At 38.5% G+C, this 17428-nt stretch overlaps 1 non-coding gene across 1 annotated transcript; it reads left to right on the plus strand.

Moving 5' to 3' along the window:
• Positions 1-17085: 17085 nt before the first annotated feature.
• Positions 17086-17192, plus strand: LOC131600830 (small nucleolar RNA R71). Its single transcript, XR_009283436.1, has one exon. It is a non-coding gene; the product is annotated as a small nucleolar RNA R71 (small nucleolar RNA).
• The last annotated feature ends 236 nt before the right edge of the window (positions 17193-17428 follow it).

The following is a 17428-nucleotide window of genomic DNA, read 5'->3' on the forward strand; positions in this document are numbered from 1 at the left end:
AATAAGAGTGTAAAACCTGAAACAAAGCAAAAACTCGCGTAATATCATAATAAATCAACATAATAAACGGAAAATGCTATAAATATCTACGGAATTCAAGCTAAATATACGATATAAAATTGTGTTATCAAATTCCCCCAGACTTGAACCTTTGCTTGTCCTCAAGCAAAATAATAAGATAACGATAGGAGGACAGCGAAATGAAATACGCTTCCACCACGTCGTTCGGTCATACCCAGCTACATAGTGTTCTTGTTTGAAAATAATGTTGCAGATCCTAGCAATAAACTTATAATAGCGACACTAGACAACTCCCAGTATGCATACCAATCGGAATCATGTCATTATAGCTTGACCTTTGACTCGTCATCATGTTTTACCCTTTTCATTCGCGCGCAATCACATTAAGCCCATTATCTTGACACGCACATAGCAGAGCAGTCGGTTAGTGACTATGATCCTTCTTATGGAGTTCTGGCATATTTATGTGGTATACTCCTTAGCGCTCATTTGTAGATTGTGGGGAATCGGACAATAGTCCTTCCTACCAAGTTCAGTACCAGATGACTTCTGAACCAATCAACAATGAGTTTTTAAATTCTTTGCATTTGAGATTTGTGACTGTTAGGTTAAATGATCTTGTGAGGATCACCTTACTTAGTAAGCACATTTCTTATAAATGTTAAGCACATAATTATTATTATGAGGATTATACACTTATATTCATCGACTCTTTGCGTAGTTGGTATCTAAGACGGTGCCGACTGCTAGAATAAACTACTAAGGGTTACTTCAAAAATTAAAGTCGGTGGTTTCGGTATAAAGGGTATTCAAATCGGTTGCGCATACTTGGGGGTTTTAGAGTGTTGGGACAATAAGGATATTGACTTGAATCTTTATCAATTTCTATGCGTTGAGTGTTTGAGTAGCTTCGTATTTCTCGAGCGTTTGGGGTTGTGCGTTTATCGTGTTGGAGTAAAAATTTTGTTATGGATCAAGAAAATTGAAGAAATTATAATAACTGCGGAATTATACATATAAGATTTGAAATTCCATAAATATTCTTTATTGAATTAGAAAAACATTACAAGGAAGGGAAATAAAACTGAAAGGAAGGGAAATAAACTAAAAGGAAATAAAACTAAAGCAAGTAATACGACTCCCCCAGACTTAAATGATGCAGTGTCCTCAATGCATATGAACTACTCCTCAGTGTTGCGGTGCGAGAACTGCTTGCGCCTCTTGTACGAACACGGCGACGTCTATTAGTAGGAGAGTCATTTATACGAATGTTAAGATCATGCTGTCATACCCCAAATTTGTCCTACCCCTTTATTTCTAACTGGCCTAGGCTTCTCATTTCATACGCATCATCTTTTCACTAGGGCATTAACGTAACATGCATCATTAATCAATAAAATTGGCAAGGGATTGAGGTCGCAGATAGAGTTGAGGTTTCACGTGGTTCGAAGTTCTTATCTCGTGTAGGTTTGTTCTTATTGAGGTTCTCAAGTGATCATGGAGTGAGGTCCGTTTCGTTGTGCTTGTGTCAACTAATGGATTTTCAGGGTTGTGCCTATGATTATCTTATTGTCAAGATTTCATCTGGTTCATTCTCCAATTCAAAGTTTGGTTCACCTATTTATGTGACATACAAGCCATTCGTCTAGGGCTCCATTAAAAGAGTGTGGATTCATTCATTTGGAGTTTGTACTGGGTCATTTTCAATGATGGAGACATTTGATGTAACTTTGACTACTGGTCAAAGTCAACTATGGAAGGTTGACTTTTTACCAAAGTTCATAATGGGTCATAGCACATGGAGAAAAGATTTGAAATTCAAAAGGATTGGAGGGAAAGAACAACATTCAAAATTACTTGAAGAATTACATTCAAAGGAGCCCAAGTTATATTACAAAGTACCAATGCATGTTCATTACAAAAGCTCAAAAACTCATTACATTCATACCACAGTCTATCAAAACAAAATCTGGACTACAAAAGGGATCTGGTCCATTATCAAAAAGAACTCTCCATTACAAAATTACAAAAAGAAGTCATATTTTGACTACAGTTGACCAAGGTTTTACACTATCCTGAAACCTATTTCCAATGAGCCTTCAATACCACCACGTTCCTGTTTTGCCTTCAGTTTGCTTTGAATAATACGCGCCGAAGCCGTGCGTGCCAAGTATCTGAAGTTTGTTTGAACCATGACTTCCTGAAAATCAACATAACACACATATAAAATCAGAAATGAATACCCACAACACCAACACGATCTGCAAAGCCTCGCTGCAAAATAAACCAAATTGGTCAATCATAAGGTGCACAGTCTATCGGCGGCAGAATTCAAGTGAGTTAACGCACTGGTTCGGATGTGATATCTTCATACCATAGCCTTGTATCAGTCAATTCCAATGCTTCATATAAGAAGGACCCTGCAGCAATTCGAAGAAAGAAGTCGGTTCAGAACTCAACATATCTACATAACAGAAAAAACATGTAACTAACTCTGTTTCAATTCATAGCTACCCTGAACCAATTCCCTAACCTGCAGCATTCCAAAAAAACAAAACAATATTCAAACAGGCTCTAACTATTAACCCCTGCAATATCTAAACCCCACATCCATACAACTAGCAAATTCTTCCATTCAACCAACAGACCAACAAACTCCATCTAACTAACAGCAGCCAATCAAAATCCATAACAGAACTTCCAAAACAATTCATAACTAACCTAACAGTTTCGATTCCCAACTCCCTATAACAGTTTTGTAACTAACTAATTTTAACAACCTAACCGATTCCAGTTCTGTTATAACTAACTCCCAAAACCTCTCAATCGAAACCCTCCAATCTCCCATCTAACAAACTCCATCTAACTGTTTTTTAACTAACAGTAACTAATTCACCTGCTGTAACTAACCTTTTTCAACTACCAAACAGAAAAATAACAAACTGAAAACAGAGTATAACTAACTTGAAACAGAAGTAACAAACTTCTAACTGCCAGATCCTCACCCTCAATTTCATAACCGAACCTCAGTCAATCCAATGGCTCTCAATCTTCACTCTCTAACTGCAAACTTCATCCCTCACACCTATATAACAGAACCACACGCCTTCTTCATCATCTTCTTCATCACCTTCACGCTCATTTTCAACCTACACGCCATTCCTCATTATCTTCATCCACCAACCTATCAAACCTGCAACCTCTTTCTCCACATTCCTCTCATCTTCATCACAAATTCACCACTCTTCAATCTCATCATCATCATCATCATCATCATCAACAGAAAAGAAGCAGAAAATCAGAAGCGAGGAAGGATTATCAAAACAGAAAAACGAAAGAGAAAATTAGGAAAGAAACTCACCGAAAAAAGATGTAACAAATTCTCCGAATTTTAGCGCTCAATCTTCATCATCTCAGAGCCATCATTCATCTTCAACAACATCTCAGCCTTCATCTTTCTTGATCGATTCATCAACCTCAATCACAATTCTGAAGAAAAGCGAAAGAACTTCATCATCAATTTCCATCTCCATCGCAGCACAGCAACAACACTCTATCATCAGCCCTGTTCGATCTTCATCTTAATTGCATCAATATTGTATCTTCATCTCAGTACCTTATGGCCTCAGCAGAAACCACGAATCATGCTCGAAGTCACAAAGCGCCATCGGAGAAGAAGATATGGCCGTTGCGCCGTTGTCTAAGATTGAGAGAGAGATCGGATTGAAACGAAAGGGGAATCGAGACGTGAGAGCAAGACGAAGAGAGATTGATAGAGTATGGCGGCCGGACTCTGAGTCGAAGAGGGAGAGATTTGGCTCGGCGTAGCTCCGGCGCCACGCTCGTTCGCGAGAAGTCCAAAGGTCACACATTACAAACCCTAAATCCTTTTCTAATTTCTTCTTTCTTTTTTATTTTTCATTTTCATTTATTTGTTAATTTTTTTTATTTTTGATAATTGAATGAAATCTGGATCAAACAATCCTGGGCTTAGTCCACCGAACTTGCTTGCTCACCCCCTAGGAGGCCCAGCACGCCATTCTCGTTTTTGGCTAGAAAAGTTTGAGACAAAAAATCACTTCGGGCCTCTATACGAATCTGCTGAAGCACACCCCCATATGGCCCATGCTGCGCCACCTTTTGGCCTAAACAACAAATGTTGAACAAGTACGTAGCCACGACTTCTTGATCCAGAGTAAATTCACGATTGAACATTCGAAATTGGATGCTACCGGTTAAGAGTGGTTGATCAGAAGGAGTGTCGTAGTTGAAAGAGCTCAAGAACTCTAAGACGAGCGGCTCATAAGTTGGTACGGGTTCGGTACAAAGATGGTGTAGGCTAGATTTAGTGAGTAAACGGGTGACACGCTCTATGAGACCCAGAGTTTGTAGACATTCGATGTTCACAAATTTTGTGGGAACAACCGAACGTTCATAGAATGCGAGGTATTTGGTTCTTTGAGCATCGTTGTCATCCTCTCGAAAGATAGTATTTGCAAGGTTAGGAGGTGGCCTCTCTGGACGCACACTACGGATGATTGAACGTGGAGGAATGATGAGTTTGGAAAGAAAAATAGTATGGAGAGTAGAAGAGTAGAAAATGGTTTGGAGGTTGTGAAGAAGAAGAGTGGTGGTGGTGTGGTTTTATAGTGAGGTTTGAAAATGGTGTGGTTAATGTAGAATTAAAATGGAATTATGGTGGTGTTTGAAGTTTGAATGGAATGGAGAAATGGGGAATGATGTAGAGTTAAAGAGGTGAATGATGGAGGATGAATGAGGTTAATGGTGTTTAAATGGAAGAAATAATGGGGAGAATGAAGAAGTTTGAATTTTGAAATTCAAATTCAAAATTCAAAATGGAGTTATGGTGGTTCTGCTGCGTGGTCAAACGCAGACTGCTGGCCTTGGGAGACGCGCGTCTCAGGCAGTTAGTTTGCTGGGGGACAGGGCATGGAGACGGGCGTCTCCTGTCCTTTGCGTGCAGTGTGCTGGTCCCACATGATTAGAGACGTGCGTCTCCATGCTTAGGCAGGTGGCTGTCACGCATGCTTGGTTGTGGACCAGTTCTGACATATAGGATTTATTAGAGAATAGCATAGATTGGAATATGGGATGTTACTATAAACAGCAAAATACCAGACTGAGTGAGTTATATGCATTCATAAATATATAGCAGTCAGACAGCAGAATATTATAACACAGTAGCAGTAAGGAATAAAATATTGCATTTCGAATTAAAAACTAGTACTGAATGTTGACAAAAACAGAATGCAAAAATGCAGAAAATAAAATTCTAGACTAGGAATTAGAAATTGCTAAAACTAGAAATAAAATCTAATAATCTAAACGGTAACATCTAGCCACGTCTATTGTTGTGCACATTAGAATAAATGTGTTTGAAAACTTCGTCGAATTGAGCATTGACGGTGTCGATGAAATCGAAGAAGTGCATTTGCAAAGTGTGTAGCTCGTTGCGCACATGTTGTACATCTTGTTGCAGTGCATTGATGGCTTGCTCATGTGTGTTCTGATTAGGCAATCTTTGGTTCACTGATGCGGTGGATGTAGCAGGTTGTTATTGTTCAAGCTCGACATCAGTCATATCAACAGTATAATCATCAGTAGGAGTCTCAGGCTCATACTCGGATATGGGTTCATCTTCAGAAAGAGGTTCATAATCAGGAATGGGTTCATCTTCAGGAAGAGGCTCATAGTATCCAGGAGGAGTGTCAGGTTCAGATTCCAATACGTGCATTTCCTCATCAAAATGTTCATAAGCTTGTGGGGTTTCAGGTGAGGAATCTCTCTCAGGGATCTGACCATAGTAAAGCCAGTTAGCAGGGTTGTGCACACTCGTCCTAGGACTCGGTAAGGTGAACTGATCCAATACTTTATTATCAATGAGTAAATCAAACTGATCAGGTCCAAGGTTACCAATGATACCTCGGTTAAAGCAGAAGTGAATGTCCATAGAATTGTGGGAACCAAGAGGTGTCAATCTAAGTAGAGGTATCCTCAGTCCTATAGCATTAGCAATCATAGTGACAAATCCGCCGATCCTAATAGGTAAAACTTCATCTTGCGTGATGCGCTCGAAGTTTGTTAGCATGAATGCGATGGCATTGACCGGACGATTCGGAGAGGTGCAGAACATGATGAATAACTCTTCTCTAGAGACTTCAGTGACATTATCGGGTTTACCGAAAATGTAGTGAGCAATGATCTTATGCAAGTATCTGAAAGCAGGGTTATGGATGTTCTCAGATTGAAATTCGTTCTCTTCAGGGTTATCGTTTTCAGTGATCTTGCCCCAAAATCTTTCCAACTCCCAGTATGCAAGACTGTCTTCAGCTACTTTGGTGTATGCATCTGATCCATGAGGTAGTTCTAGCATTTCAGCAAAATCTCGGATGCAAAAGTTAAATTCCATACCAAAGAGTCGAAAGAGGATGACTCCTTTCTTCAGTCCTTGTCCACAGTTAGGAAGATAAGTCAAGGAACTCAAGAATTCCAGAGTGAGCTTCCGGTAGGTACTAAACTTGCGGAACAGGTGAGAACCGGTCCAACCGATTTGGTTTAGCAAGTGAACGCTTTCTTCGATACCAAGTTTTTCCATAGTCAGCTGGTGAGGGTAGCAAGTCAAATCCATTTGTCTTTCAGCCAGCTTATCAAATCTTGCTTCTTGTCCTCTACCACGGAACACAACTTCCATATTATCGACTTCTTGCATCTTGATTAGTTAGTAGTTAAGAAAACCTAGAAGTTGAAAATATTAAGATTAAGTTAGAACTAGGCTAGTGTTGATTAAAAAAGAGAAAATAAAGAGCAAAAATAAAATAAAAATAATATAAAAATGTAACAAGTTATAATAATAAATATAATTATAAAAAGGAAATATTTTCTCGAATTAAGATAGCAGTTATAATTATAGTAATTATTATAAAATGTAGGAAAAATATAAAAATGTAGAAAAATTAAAATAATGCAAAATAGGATAGAAAATTAAAAATAAAAATTAAATAGTAAAAGAAATAAAAATAATTGTGGGTTGTCTCCCACCAAGCGCTTTGTTTTATGTCGTAAGCTCGACGATTTTAAAATAGAAAACTATTTTTTCGAATGAGCGGGCAGCTCGTCAAGTTTAAAAAGTTCAATGTTTTCATCGTGTTCAAGATGATGGTAATACTTAAGACGTTGCCCATTTACGACAAAAGGTTTAACGGTTTCTCCTTTGATTTCTATCGCTCTGCTCGGAAATATGTTAGTAATTTCGAAAGGGCCAGACCATCTAGATCGTAACTTACCAGGAAATAATTTTAGTCTAGAATTAAATAGAAGTACTTTATCGCCTATGCTAAAATTTTTCCTAGATATACGCTTGACATGCCATTTTTTCGTTCTCTCTTTATAAATTTTGGTGTTCTCGTAAGCGTCTTGTCTAAGTTCGTCTAATTCGTTTATGTCTAGAAGTCGTTTCTCACCAGCGGCAGTGTGGTTTAGGTTTAAATTCCTAATGGCCCAATAGGCTTTATGTTCTAACTCTACCGGAAGGTGGCATGATTTTCCATAAACGAGTTTGAATGGGGTAGTTCCAATTGGAGTTTTAAAAGCTGTTCTATAAGCCCGTAAAGCTTCATTTAACTTGGTTGACCAATCCTTTCTAGATATAGCAACAGTTTTCTCCAATATTTGTTTTATTTCGCGGTTAGATACTTCTACTTGTCGGCTTGTTTGAGGATGGTATGGTGTAGCTATTCGATGATTTACTCCATATTTTTGAAGGAGTTTCTCAAGTATTCTTGAAATGAAATGGGACCCACCATCGCTAATTACCAGTCTTGGCACACCGAACCTAGGAAAGATGACGTTTTTGAAGAGTTTGATAACTACTCGTGTATCGTTTGTAGGAGAAGCGATAGCTTCTATCCATTTCGAAACGTAATCGACAGCTACGAGTATATATTGATTTCCAAACGATGATGGAAACGGACCCATAAAGTCTATTCCCCAGACGTCAAATATTTCTACTTCTAGAATGCCCTTTTGAGGCATTTCGTCACGTCTCGAAATGTTTCCGGTTCGTTGGTGTCATACCCCAATTTTTGACCTAAGATACCACCTCATATCATTGCATATGCATCATTTGCATCTCTAACAAAATTGCATAGCTTGTGTTTGCTACTTGTGACTCAGCAGGATTTAATCAAGAGATCACTCATCAGTGCAAGAAACAGTCAATTAGGGTTTTGTTCTCCCTTCATCTCAAAAGAACTATCTTCATCAACAATCAACATTTGGTCCTCAGAGATTCATTTCAACAAGCTCAACAGCTTTGAATCGACTGAATTAGGGTTTTGACTGAAGACAGCACACTCCTGACTTTTGCTCAGAATTTGACCTAATGGCTTGGGACATGATATCAAGACCCCAAGTGCATCATTTTGACCTAATCCATTGGCTCATAACATCTCCTACACAAAGATTGATCAGACAAATCCTCAGATCAGGGTTTTGAACTATCAGGGACTGAAATCAGGGATCACATTTGGGAAACCCTAAAAACCCCCAGGAAGTCAATCAAAGGTTTCAATCATCCTCAAATAATCCCTATGACAATATACAATGGAAATTACATCTCAATTCAAGACCTACAGGCATCAATTTCATCAGGTCGACAATTAGGGTTTTTGACCTAATTCACTGAGCAACTGACTTTTTAATCAGGACATGGTGCCACAACTCAAATCATGGTTCAATATCCTCTAATACCTCAATATGATCCATTCATACTATTCATTTGATGAGGATAGCCTGTTTCACTTGAAATCTCAAGAAACGCGATTCGTCTGAAAAAGTCAACTGTACAAGATCACCATTGACTTTTGGGGAATTTTGGTCAACCATGACTTTTGAAGTTTTGAATCATCAATATATCATATGAGAAGTCATTTGATCAAGGAAAATCAAGAAAATCAATCAAGAATCAAAAGTCAAAAGTTTGACTTTTCATACTTAGAAAAATTTCTAAGTGTTTTTCAATGGTTTTTTCCAAACTTTGGAAGGGAATTTCTCAAAATTTCACCTACAAACTGAAAAAAACTTCCAACATGAAAGTTGTAGATTTTGATCCAATAAACAACTTTGACACATATAATTTTTTTCCATAAGATCAACCATTTAAGAGATATTGTGCTTCAAAGTTGGTACTTTTTGAAAACTTCACTTAAAATCTCATTTTCTTCAAAGTTCATGGATCTTTTTCACCCATTTCCTTAAAGGTCTTGAAGAAACTTTCAACTAGGGTTTTGAAGTGTGTAACATGAGCTTTCCAAAATGTCCAAGAGCATGAAAAAATATGGAGTGTAGCTATGGTTTTGAATTTTGCCATTAGTGAACTTTTCACTTGAAATTTCAAGCCATTTTCACAAAGTTATGAACCAAATTGCCAAATGGACCAAGTAATGATGCATAGAGGCAATAATTGGAGATATTTTTCTGATTTGAGACAGATGGGAAAGAGATAAGAAGCATAGCCAATTTTAACCATGGTTTAGTAACTTTAACCATATGCATTTAATGGTAAGATTCCATTCTATCTCTTAAGTGCCAAATCACCATTCTTTGATCAACTTGCAAAGCTTGGAGTTCAGAATCCTTGGCCTATAAATAGAGGTCCAAACTTCATTCAAATTCACACCAAAACGTCACAATTATAGGTTTTCTCTCTTCTTTCTTGAATTGCAAGTTTCATAGTTTTCAAAGAGGTAGAAAACTCAACCTCCAAATCATTGAAGTTATGGCCAAAGTGATGGTTCTAACAACTCATAAACATCATATGGGATGTGTTTGAACCACTCACACACCCCAAATCACCCCAAAACTCAGATTCACTTTTCAACCTCCATATGAACATCAAATGAGCCTTATCATGCCAAAATCCACACAAGCTCATTTCTGTCCAAACTAATGCTTCAAACACAATCCATATATCATATATGAGCTATACCAATCATCATCCATGACCTGAAACACCTCCATCTTCAAATTCGATTCACTCTTGAAGCTTATGCAGGTCGGGTACCATGGCTATGCTCAGATGAATTCAGTCCACTCCAAGCATCCAGACACCTTCCATAAGGTCCATTGAAGCTATCCAGATCATCAAACAACTTCTGTAACACCTCCTTTGCAAAATTCAATCTCCAGCTTAGCCGTTTTTGAGTTAAGTGCTCATGAACTTCAAACTCTATCATACATGCATCATAAATGAAAAACTGAGTTACCATCTTGTTTCTGCACCTATGAGGATCATTAACCCTCAATCAATTGCATCATAACATGATCATACACGATTTCACATTGAATTTCAGTTCTAGGGTTCTTCGTGTTCATCAGAAAATTGATAGCCTTAGAGTAAAAATAAATGAAATTAAAGGTCATCATCATGTTCGTCGTGAAAAACCAAGTGGAATAGACCCTTTACCTGATCAAAACAACACAGATTTGATGAAATTCAAAATTCAGTTAGGGTTGTGTTCTTGGCGCGTTTTTGGTTTGGAAATTTCAAATATTTGTTTGAAAATATAATTGAATGGAAGCGTATCATAAACAAGCTGCACGCGCAGCTCAGTTGGTTGTTGTTTTGAGTAGTGAACCTCAGGACGTGGGTTCAAGCCCTAGTGAAGACAAAACCTCTTTTTTAAACACTATTTTCTTTCATTTTCTTCACAACTTCATCAATTAATTTAACCCATCAAAATAACTTATTTTTTCTTCATTTTTTAAACACTTCTTATTTAATAGACATATTTTGACAATATCAAAAAAAATCACAAAAAAAGATTTATTTAATATGTTTTTAATTAGGTTTAAAATGATACATTTTAAGTGTTTTTTAAATACTTTAAATATTGTTTTTTCATTTAATTTTCAAACCTAATCACTTGTAAATATTTTGTGATCAAACCCTAATCACTTAGGTCTTAATTAAGCATTAAAACTTGTTTTAAACTTAATTAAGTTGATTTCTTTCAAATTCAAATCGTTTTAAAACGAGCGATCACAATTCTTTTCAAAAACGATAAACCACTTCTTTTTGATTAAATCCTTTTAATTGATCAATTGATTTTCAAGACGAAGTGGGGCCTCTCGAATATTAGAGAGTATAAGACCCACTCTTCTTTATTTTACAGTTTTTCTTTGTACAGAAAACTTTTCCAAAACAATACTTTTCAAACTGTTTTTTCAAAACAATAAATCTCACATCTTTTCAAAACCATCCACCCTGTTTTATGAAAATAAAACAGGGGCCTCTCGAATATTAGAGAGTGTAAGTCCCATTTCTTTTCTTTTTGTACAGTTTTAAACAATAAACTTTTCAAAACAAATCTTCAAACAGTTTTACAAAAGCGAAACCTCGCGTCCTGTAAATAAACAATCAACCATGTTTTGTAAATAAAACACGGGCCTCCATGTAGGTATAAGTCCCAAGCCCTTTTGTACATACCCATTCTAGTACATGAAATTAGGTATTTCATTGTACACACACTGTTTTGTACATATCTCGATCAGTTTGATTTTTAACTTTGAATAACAAACCAAAAATGAAGGTTTTTCTCTAAATCTTCCCAAAAATATACCATGGGCCTCCATGTAGGTATAAGTCCCAAGCCCCTTTGTAAATACCTGTTTACATAGTTTTGAATAAACTCAAGTGGACCTCTCCTCGAGTATAAGTCCCGAGCCCCGTGTATACAAATGGATCATGCTTACAGGTATATTTCCTTCATAAACTCCATTATATACACACACTTTGTCATATATATAATTGTTCATGTTTGTTCATACTTGTTCATACTTGTTCATGTTTGTTCATATGTGTGATATGTGTGCTTGTTCAACTTAGTACAACACTAGGTTCCCCATAGCCTCCTATTGGGCTTCGTGCAAAGAATCCCCACTAGTTTAGGTTAGGACATAGAGTATGGTTTCCCGGTGAAATCGCTCTAAGAGCTCAGACCAACTATACCATGCCTCCCCTTGGGCTTTGTACAAACGAGTGACCCTCCCATAGCCTCCTCTTGGGCTTACAATGCAAGGACCCTGGATTGTCCCTCCCATAGCCTCCTCTTGGGCTTACAATGCAAGGACCCTCGGATAGCCTCCTCTTGGGCTTCGTACAAGGACCCACGGGCTTCTTATAAGCATCCCCCAATATCCAAATCAAAATACCCTAGGAGATTAGACATTTTTCATCTCTATGCTAGGAGTATCTCTTTTATATCATCACAAACAATCAATCAATCAATCAAACTTTTTTGCCACAAGGCTGGCTAATCAATCAAATTTCTTTTTGCCACAAGGCTGGCTAATCAATCAAACTTTTTTACCACCGTACTGGATGATTAATCAAAGTTTTTGTCACAAGGCTGACTTCATTGAAACTTTTGCCACAAGGCTGGCTGATTAATCAAAGTTTTTGTCACAAGGCTGACTTCATTGAAAGTTTTTGCCACAAGGCTGGCTAAAAAGCATCTTTATCATTCTAAGCACCATAAGTGGCATGGCCCAGGGCTTATAATGAAAAGATTTTCAAACAAAAATCAAACAGATGTATGTGATGATATAGATTAGATACATCGAACATTGAGATGACATTTGTCTCTTATCCTTTGCTTCCACTAGCATAAGTGGGAACTACGATTGCTCTGACTTTCTCAACATCCCTTTGAGAATACGTAGGCACAAGGTCGATCCTTGGCGAGCAAAACAAAACAAAAAAAACCATTTAAACCTTAGCACCCGTAGACCCCGAGCTACAGATGCTCTGATTCCCTCTAAGGGATATGTATGCAGAGGATCGCGATGATCTTTGCGAGCATAATCAAACAAACACCTTAGATCCCACCTTTCTCACAAGAACCTCCACCATAACAAGAATGGAATAAATAAAACAAAGAAACCTATAGAGTACTATAGATACGTTGGGTGCTAATACCTTCCCTTCGTATAACCAACCCTCTTACCCAAGATCTCTCCCCCACTTTTAAGGTTATTGCAACTTTTTTCCTTTTCCTCTTTTGGAAACAATAAAAAGTTTGGTCCGTACAAAAGAAAAATCATTTTTTGAGCACTCGAGCCCAAAGAAGGCATCAGGTGTCTCATCCCAAAAAAAAGACAACGATTTTTCCCCGCGACAGTTGGCATCTATCACAGTTTAATACAGCAAAATAAACGTCTTTCCACAGGTTGGGCCAGAAGAGTCCAGATTGAAGGATTTTGGCGCAGGTTCTAGATGTGCTATGGTGTCTTCCACACGGTGCAGAATGACAGTGTGTTATTATGCTTCCTATTTCTTCCTCGGGTACACAACGTCTAAAGATTCCATCGGGGCCTCTTTTGAACAGGAGCGGGTCGTCCCAATAGTAATGTTTTAGGTCATGGAAGAATTTCTTCTTCTGTTGGTAACTTAGATCAGGAGGAAGTACACCAGCAGCTAGGTAGTTTACGAAATCTGCATACCAAGGTGTGTCAGAGCGGGCTAAAGCTACTTCTGCAGAGTTGTTGGTTTCAGTGATTGGATGGTATGGTTCTAATTCATTGGCTTCTAACTGAGCGATGAGTCTTTCATAAGGGAAATCATCGTCAATTGGTACTTGTTCGGGTTTCAGATTTTCCAATCGAGAGAGGTGATCTGCTACGACATTTTCAGTTCCCTTTTTATCTTTAATTTCTAGGTCGAACTCTTGTAATAACAGGATCCATCTCAACAGTCTCGGTTTGGCGTCCTTCTTGGTTAAGAGGTACCTAATGGCGGCGTGGTCGGTGTATATGATTATCTTGGCTCCTACCAGGTAAGAACGGAACTTGTCTAATGCGAAGACGACATCTAATAATTCCTTTTCTGTCGTGGCATAATTCATTTGAGCTTCGTCTAGGGTTCTACTCGCATAGTATATGACATGTAGTTTCTTATCCTTTCTTTTCCCTAGAACGGCTCCTACAGCATAATCGCTTGCGTCGCACATTATTTCGAAAGGCTCGTTCCAGTCGGGAGGTTGCATAATTGGCGTAGAGATTAATGCTTGTTTAAGCGTATGGAATGCTTCAGTGAATTTATCAGTAAAAATGAATTCGGCGTCTTTCATCAGTAATTCGGTTAAGGGTTTGGTTATTTTAGAGAAATCCTTAATGAAACGTCGGTAAAAACCAGCGTGTCCTAGAAAACTTCTTATTTCTCTAACAGTTTTGGGAGGTTGAAGGTTTTGGATAATTTCGATTTTCGCTTTATCTACTTTGATCCCTCTATTGGATACGATGTGTCCAAGTACGATTCCTTGTCGGACCATGAAATGGCATTTCTCCCAATTAAGGACTAGGTTAACGCTTACGCATCGTTTAAGTACTAATTCAAGGTTCTCTAAGCATTTTTCAAAACTTCCTCCACAGACCGAGAAGTCGTCCATAAATACTTCCATTATTCCATCCAGGAAGTCGGCAAATATTGCCATCATGCATCTTTGGAAGGTCGCGGGTGCATTGCAAAGTCCAAAAGGCATTCGTCTATAGGCGAATGTACCATAAGGACAGGTAAACGTGGTCTTCTCTTGGTCGTCAGGGTGGATAGGAATTTGGAAAAATCCGGAGTATCCATCCAGATAACAGAAATGTGAGTGTTTAGCTAGGGGTTCGAGCATTTGATCTATGAATGGTAACGGGAAATGGTCTTTTCGGGTGGCTTTGTTTAGCTTCCTATAGTCAATGCACATTTTCCATCCAGTTTGGGTACGTTGTGCTACAGATTCGCCTTTTGCGTTAGTGATTACAGTAACTCCTCCTTTCTTTGGTACGACATGAACAGGACTAACCCATTTGCTATCGGATATTGGATATATTATTCCGGCTTCTAGCAATTTTTGGATTTCCTTTTTAACCACATCGCTCATAATAGGATTTATTCGCCTTTGATGTTCTCTAGAGGTTTTACAATCGTCCTCGAGCATAATGCGGTGCATACAGAGGGAAGGACTTATTCCTTTCAAATCTGATATGTTATATCCTAAAGCGGTTGGGTATTTTCTTAGGACAGTAAGTAATTTTTCAGTCTCGGTTCGTCCTAAATCGGCGTTAACTATAACTGGTCGATTTTGTTCTTCGTCTAGAAATTCGTACCTAAGATCGGTAGGTAGTGTTTTTAGTTCTATAGCAGGTTTCTTAGGCCCAGGTATAGGATCAGGAGTTAATGCCAAACATTCACTCAGGTGGTCATCTTGATATTCCCCACGCCAGTTGTCGTCTTCAAAGATCGGAGGTATAGGAATTTTTAGGATCTCGGTTTCCTTATTTGGTTCGGATTTTATTTCATTAACACACTCGTCGATTATGTCGGCAGAGCAGCATGTGTCAATTATAGAAGGTGCTTTTAGGAATTGGGAAAGGATAAATTCTATTTTCTCTTCTCCTACTTCGAAAGTAAGCTTTCCTCGCTTGACGTCTATAATTGCACCAGCGGTTGCTAAGAATGGTCTTCCTAATATGATTGGGATGTTAGAATCTTCTTGGATATCCATTATGATGAAGTCAGTTGGGATGTAGAATTGGCCTACACGAACAGGGATATTTTCTAACATTCCTACAGGGTATTTAACTGAGCGGTCAGCTAATTGAAGAGACATTCTCGTTGCCTTAAACTCACCTAGATTTAGCTTCTTACAGGTTGAAAGAGGCATCAAACTAACACTGGCTCCTAAGTCGCACAAGGCTTTCTCTATGATGGTTTTTCCTATTACACAGGGTATAGAGAAACTACCAGGATCTTTCAGTTTGGGAGGCATGTTATTTTGGATGATAGCGCTACATTCAGCGGTAAGCGTTACAGTTTGGTTATCCTCGAGTTTCTTTTTGTTTGACAGGATTTCTTTTAGGAATTTAGCGTACGAAGGCATTTCAGTTATGGCTTCTGTGAACGGTATGGTTATGTTTAATTGTTTCAGAAGTTCTACAAATCTTTTAAATTGCGCTTCGGTTTTTGATTTAGCTAATCTCTGAGGGTAAGGAATTGGTAACTTATAAGGTGGTGGTGGAACGTAAGGTTTTTCTTTTTCAGGTTCCACTTCGTTGTTGTTCTCATTAGTCTTAGCAGTTTGATCATCGGTTGATGTCTTTTGGGTTTCCTTTGGCTCTTGTTGGGACATGGGTGCATTTTGAGTTCTAGGATCAATAGGTCCATCGTAGTTCGTTCCACTTTGTAGTGTTATCGCGTTCGCATGTCCTTTAGGATTAGGTTGTGGTTGAGCAGGAAACGTGCCAGAAGGGGCAGCAGTAGGTGCTTGTTGTTGAGCTACTTGTGAAATTTGAGTTTCTAACATTTTGTTATGCGTAGCTAAGGCATCTACTTTGTTTGATAGTTGTTTTAGTTGCTCGCTATTGTGGATGTTTTGATTTAGGAAGTCCTTATTGGTTTGTTGTTGGGAAGCTATAAAGTTCTCCATCATGATTTCTAGATTCGACTTCCTAGGGGCGTTTTGAGCAGCTACAGGCGCTTTTTGATAGCCAGGTGGCACAGCAGGTGCTTGTCCAGGCGCGTACAACGCGTTGTTGTTTTTATATGAAAAGTTTGGATGGTTTTTCCATCCAAGGTTGTACGTGTTAGAATAAGGGTTTCCTTGAGCATAGTTTACTTGATCAGATGGGACTCCAGTCAAGAGTTGACATTCGGCAACTGCGTGTCCAGTTAATCCACAAATCTCGCAGTTAGGTGCTACAGCAGCAGCGGTGGCTGAAGGAGTGATGGTTAAGTTTTCGATCTTTTGAGTTAAAGCGTCTACTTTAGCGTTAACACGGTCTATACCACTTATTTCGTACATTCCTCCTTTGGTTTGGGTTTTCTCTAGAGCGGCTCGTTCTCCACCCCATTGGTAATGGTTTTGTGCCATGTTCTCTATGAGGTTGTATGCTTCATCATGGGGTTTGTCCATTAGTGCTCCGCCAGCAGCGGCATCTATAGTCATTTTAGTGTTATATAGGAGACCACCATAGAAAGTATGGATGATCAGCCATGGTTCGAGTCCATGATGAGGGTATAGTCTGAGCATGTCCTTGTAACGTTCCCAAACTTCGAAGAGTGATTCGTTATCTTTCTGGGTAAATCCGTTGATTTGACCTCTTAGCATAGCAGTTTTGCTAGGCGGAAAGTATCTCGCTAAGAATACTCTCTTCAGTTCGTCCCATGTAGTTATGGAATTAGAAGGCAGGGATTGAAGCCACGCTCTAGCTCTATCTCTCAAGGAGAAAGGAAAGATACGTAATCGAATAGCTTCGGAACTAACGTTGTTAGCTTTGACAGTGTCGGCATATTGCACGAACATAGATAAATGGAGGTTGGGATCGTCTGCAGGGCTTCCAGAGA

This window comes from Vicia villosa, linkage group LG4, assembly GCF_029867415.1.
Source record: "Vicia villosa cultivar HV-30 ecotype Madison, WI linkage group LG4, Vvil1.0, whole genome shotgun sequence".
Lineage (NCBI taxonomy): Eukaryota > Viridiplantae > Streptophyta > Magnoliopsida > Fabales > Fabaceae > Vicia > Vicia villosa.